Source organism: Pinus tabuliformis, chromosome 6 (genome assembly GCF_031772625.1).
Source record: "Pinus tabuliformis cultivar Carrire ecotype Pingquan chromosome 6, CPIR1, whole genome shotgun sequence".
Taxonomy (NCBI): Eukaryota; Viridiplantae; Streptophyta; class Pinopsida; order Pinales; family Pinaceae; genus Pinus; species Pinus tabuliformis.
Window position 1 is genome coordinate 259,283,030 of NC_142292.1, and position 6,212 is coordinate 259,289,241.

The following is a 6,212-nucleotide window of genomic DNA, read 5'->3' on the forward strand; positions in this document are numbered from 1 at the left end:
GGATCCGTCCAATCACGTGATGACTTACCACCTCTGGTGTGCTTCAAATTCTATCTCGGATGATTCGATCCGCTTACGTCTTTTTCAGCGTACGCTCATTGGTCTCGCGGCTAAGTGGTACATTGAGTTACCACGGGCCTCTTTTTACAATTTTAGCCAGTTAGCTACCTCGTTCTTAACTCACTTTCAGTTGCCGGTCAGATACGATAACGGCACAGAGTTATTAACTTCACTAAAACAATCAACGTCCACGTATATTTCTGATCACATTCATGAGTGGAGACGTCGAAGAAGACTAGTGAAAGTTTTTATCCCGGACCAAATCTTAGCTGAATGGTTTGTTAAATCATTATTACCGAAGATTACTGAAGATGTAGCTAAGGCCGGAGTAGTTACTGAGGAGCAAGTCATTGCTCAGGCGCAATACCTTGACTTAGTTTACACTCAGTCGGGTACGTTACACGAGAAGATTCCGGATCTTCCAAAGTCGAATCAAATCGCTGCTGCTCCTTCGGGATCTCATGCCGCTGATGGTATGATTGGTATCGTGAATACAAAGAGCAAGAAGAAGTCTTCCAAGGTGTTATCACAAAATCAGGTACTGAAGGGTGCCAATCAGCAAGATTCTGTGTAACTATTTCAAACCAGGCTTTAGACTAAGGCTTAGCCTCCTTAGTCAGAGAGGGCTCTCTCACAGACTATGAATATTGACTAATGACAAGGAAAGATGGCTAACTCTTAAAAAACACATGAAAAATAAGTTGGCTGGACAAATATCAAAGTGGTTCCCATTGGGCTTATGGAGTCTCACACATCTCAGCAAACAAAAAACACTATCCTTTCATAGAAATCAGGGCACTTTACATCTAATATTCAAACATAACTTACATAAAACACAGTTTGCCAAGGCATACAGGAAGTCAGAGCATGACACATGAGTTCTGAGTGATTATGCAGTAACAAAACTGTAAAAGAACACTAAAGAGAATAAACCATCATACATTTGAACCATTAGATCTATTGTGAATCCTGAGAAGAAACAACAGTCTTTTGTATTACTGAAATCTGCTATACATAAACCAAAATAGTCTTGTCTTTTATCAAAACATCCAACCCCTATTACCTCACTCTCTTAGCTATTTATAGAATGCTTATTCTATCTCATTCGAGCTTCCACCTCCAGCATGAGGGGAGCTCGAAGACTATTACTAATTACCCCTATCTACCAATTAACTAATTCATTAAATACATTAAGTGCTGACTGTAATTACAAAGAGTCCTAATTTAATCAAAACTCAAATTCTGTCCTCCTCGTAGCATGATTCCTTTTTGATCCTTGACACCTGTCTTTTTCCTGTTTAGCTGAGATAACTTAGAGTAGAATGTAATGAACAAGATGGCTTTGGATACTGGATGCGTTGATGGTTCATTAATCATCAAGATAAGTCCCCTTTTTTCCCGGTCCTTGTCTCCCATCATTCTTCACAAATTAAGTAACATGTTCCCAGCTCTTTAATAACCCCAGGTATGGAACACTGCCATGTTTCTGATGTGCTGTAGGTGGTATTGATGGACAGGTGTCTCTCTTTCAAAATTCCTGCTTGTATACCAAACTGCCTGTTTATGTTAAAAACACCACCTACAGCAGTTTCGTAGCGCGCTACGAAACTGCTGTGTAATTTCAAAACACAGTCTTCCTTTTATAACTAAATGATCACCAGTGTTCATAGCTTAAGCACCTTACTCCCTTGATTGTTTTGAAAAGGTTTGCTTGCAACAGATATTTCTCCTGCGGAAAAGCTGCAATGATATCGTGACCTCACATCAACCATAGTTTGATGACTCTCTCCTGAAGTTTCTCTTAAAAATACTGAATCTCTTTGAAAGCGATCAAGAGATGGTTAAAGTGACCTTGTTTCCTCTGTTAAAAAAAAACTCTTAGAGCCTCCCACAACATCCATGTAGGGTGACTTACTGAGCACTGGACCATCCACAGAAGGTGAATAATAATGCCCTGATCCTTCTGTTGGTATAGAATGAAGCCCTCGATATGTTGTGACAGTAACTAGTATCAAGTTCCCCATCTAACCTGGGATCTCTTTCACAATTCACAGTTCGATAGTAGCAACAGAAGACAATTAGAATCACAACAAAACAAGTTCTGTAGACTTATTGAAAGCCTAATTTCTCATATAGAAAAGAGTGTGATCTGCTAAATGTATTAGGATCTATGCTACCATGGGTCAACTCAGAAATAAAATATTGTATGAGGAGAAGTTGGCGATGCATGAAAGTTGAAGTTGCAAGCATAGGAAACATTGCAGGTACTAATCAGCGTGGACCAAATCTCCATAATCTGTACAGTTCTATATAATTACACGCAATTGGATATCATGATGGGAAAATCGAAGTGAAACTTGAGGATGAAAAAATGCGTGCTAATGTTACCAGCTTCTTCCCACATGATACTCACACCACTCTTACAAAAGATTACTTGCAAGCCTCCAGAGTTGTTTGTCATCTTGCAAACCACGATGCAGATATAGCAACATATGTAACAGGGCAGCACAAGGTTTGCAGTCACCATTCTGTAAAGAAAGATTAGGTGCTAATTTCTCACACAGCACAACCTTGCCTTGCGCTCTCTTCCACAACATATTATCAGTCTAAAGATCAAGATGACTCTGCGCAAAGAAGATTGCATGAAATTATAATATGGTACAATACTGATGATATTAATGACATGTGCTCGAGTTCCGCTGCTCTTTCAACGTTCTCTTACAGCCGCTACAAAAGTTTTCTAGGATCCCCGGTAACTGCAATTGACTGCAAGCTCCACCATTTTGTTCATTTTTTCCTCAAATTCTGTATCCCACCAGGAAGCAGTGTCTCTCTTCCTTGTAAAATACTGATCATCACAAATAGCATTATGGAGATTCATAAACCACTGGTGAAATTTTCTTTTTAAATGCAATACCATAGCAATCCCAAAGTAAGGCATCCCAGCCATGCAAATCGGTACACTGCAGAGTGGATGGTAAGAGAATAACCAAAAAGAGGAAACAGGCCCCGAGCAAACACGTAAGGAACGCAGAGAGACACGTAAGGAATGCAGAGAGCTGTCAAAAGTTTCGTAAGGATAGGTGCCACAATTTCTCGAAGCACCCACAGACCACGCAAACGAGAAAATCCATCTGCTCTGACTTGGTCAAATTTGATAAGCCAACTATCATCTGTCAACGGTGCCATTTGACCTAGCATTACCGGTCTTGTCCAGATCTTGAGAAATATGAGTTCCAACGCCCAATCTTGATAAAGACGGAACACAGGACTTTCATTGATGGGTACACGCAAAGGCACTATCACCAATAGCTCAAATAATAGTCCAATGAGAACAGGGATAACAAAGATCCACAAAGACAACAGAATGAAGCTTTTGACAACAATCATGGACCACATTAAAACTTGGTTAACAAGATATTTCAAGTTATGTGACTTTAGATAATCAACAGCATATCCAATTCCATCTACAACAGCCCAAATAATATAGCATCCAATGTTGAAGGCGTAAAGATCATTGCATTTGATCCCATGTGTAATAGGAAACCGGAGAATGGAAGCAAACAATGCCCGGCCGAGAGAAACAGGTACCACCACTAAGGTTGAGTTAAAGGAAAGTAAAGTGAGCCATGCCCAAAATAACAGTAACACAATGCGTAGAACAAACATGTACTCTTCAGACTCTGCCGAGTTGTCCCCCTCAAACTCTTCGACACCTTCCACACTTGATGCAGAATTTTCACGCACTATTCTGTTATCATTCCCAACTGCTGGAAGAGCTAACTTGTTCAATAGGCATGCTAGGATTTTGGACCTCCACTGAAAACTCGAACAAATCCCCAATTTCGTAGCACGCTACGAAATCACCTAAACAGGTAGCGCTGCGAAACTGCTAAAAGATTTATGCGCTGCGAAAACACTTTGTCCTTAAGCAAGACTGAAAATTTTGGCAACAGAATTTTCAGTGATAACAGTGGCTCCACTTGGGATAGTGTGCCCTTGTGGTACACTAAGAACTCGCAGGTCCAGTGACTTATTCATTTATGACAAACAGAAATTTGCTTGACAAGCATGACTGTAGGAGAAAGAAATCTATATTTACTAAAAAAAAAAAAAAAAAAATGCTCAGTCAACCTTGAGCTGATTTGCAATTTCCTACCTACCTACCCTAACAATTTCAACTTCTTTCTGCTCAATCAATATGAAATTTCCAATGTAGCCAATCCTCTGTTTTATCTGATATTTGAGTTTTTTGACTGCCTTGGAGTTCAGAGCCACAATGATATTGTGATGACCAGTGCCACTGAAATTGCCTCTGATCTTCATAGAAAAACTGAAAAACTTGAGAGTGAAATTCTTCCATGTAGTCAGCTACAGGATCCCAGAATACATGATCAGCTAGATTTTTCTTGCAACTTTCCGGCTGTGCAAACTGATCTTCAACAGCAGTGTGCATTTCTTCAAGCGTAAAAGAGAAAGGAAACAATACTCTCTCCTTATGTTCTGCCATAGAAAGCTGCTGAAAATAATGATCATGATAACACTCTTCATTTTCAGGCCACTGATTCTCAACCACACAAGACCCCTTTGATGTGCTATCCACTTTTCTATTTGACAAGCTATCCAACTGCTTTTCTGAATCATTCCAACAAACAATGGAATTTTCCTCACTATTATGATTATTATTTGAAGAAAGCTGCTGCAAGGAATTACAAAATTGAACAAGCTTTTCCTCTGCCTGAGGGTCATAAAAGCTATCTCCCACTTCTTCTTGCTGTTTGCAGTCGATTTCATCTTCAGAATACTGCTGCATCTCTTCATTCATATCAAGGGATGAAACACGGTTTTCACAAGTGAACCCCTGCTGCTCCTCATGCTGCGTTTCATGGGATGATATACTTTCTCCTTGGTGCTGAAATGCATTGTTATGGAGAGCCTCTAAAATTTCTTCATCCATAAATTCATCATCACCATAACAATCCTCCAAGTACTGAATAAGATTTAAAGAATGCCTACAGCAATCTTTGAGCAGCAACAAAGAAGGATAACATTCTTTATACATTTCACAGAACACATCATGGAAATCAGCAAGAGAATATATTGAACCATTTTCCATACTTTTATACCAAGACCATGCTTTTCCTTCTAAAGTGGTCATAAACATCTTCATGAGACAATCCTCAGGGAAATGAACCTTAAGACTGCGTACATGCATATGGAATTTAACCAAATGGAGAGCAGCATCATCCTTCTTTTCATCTTTGAATATTGGAAGATCATCTAACCAATCAACCTTTGGCATAGGATTTGGAAAACCAGGGATATGAGACCGATCCATAGGAGCATACCTGGCATTCATTCTTGCAGTAGAATCCATCTTGAAACTTCATCAAGCTACTGATCTTCTAGCAGTGGAGTCACCTTCCAATTCCTTATTTGATGTGTGGAGTCGCCAAGGTAGTTTTGCAGCCTCAAAAAGATGTCTGAGCTCCTGCTACCTTCAGAAGTTCAGCTTCTCAATTACGGGAATGAATAATCTTCAGGCTCCCGGCAGACGCACCAAAATGTTATCACAAAATCAGGTACTGAAGGGTGCCAATCAACAAGATTCTGTGTAACTATTTCAAACCAGGCTTTAGACTAAGGCTTAGCCTCCTTAGTCAGAGAGGGCTCTCTCACAGACTATGAATATTGACTAATGACAAGGAAAGATGGCTAACTCTTAAAAAACACATGAAAAATAAGCTGGCTGGACAAATATCAAAGTGGTTCCCATTGGGCTTATGGAGTCTCACACATCTCAGCAAACAAAAAACACTATCCTTTCATAGAAATCAGGGCACTTTACATCTAATATTCAAACATAACTTACATAAAACACAGTTTGCCAAGGCATACAGGAAGTCAGAGCATGACACATGAGTTCTGAGTGATTATGCAGTAACAAAACTGTAAAAGAACACTAAAGAGAATAAACCATCATACATTTGAACCATTAGATCTATTGTGAATCCTGAGAAGAAACAACAGTCTTTTGTATTACTGAAATCTGCTATACATAAACCAAAATAGTCTTGTCTTTTATCAAAACATCCAACCCCTATTACCTCACTCTCTTAGCTATTTATAGAATGCTTATTCTATCTCATTCG

At 39.4% G+C, this 6,212-nt stretch overlaps 1 pseudogene; it reads right to left on the reverse strand.

Moving 5' to 3' along the window:
- Positions 1 to 2,964: 2,964 nt before the first annotated feature.
- LOC149258357 (putative E3 ubiquitin ligase SUD1 pseudogene) lies at positions 2,965 to 3,729 on the reverse strand (annotated as a pseudogene).
- Positions 3,730 to 6,212: the final 2,483 nt, after the last annotated feature.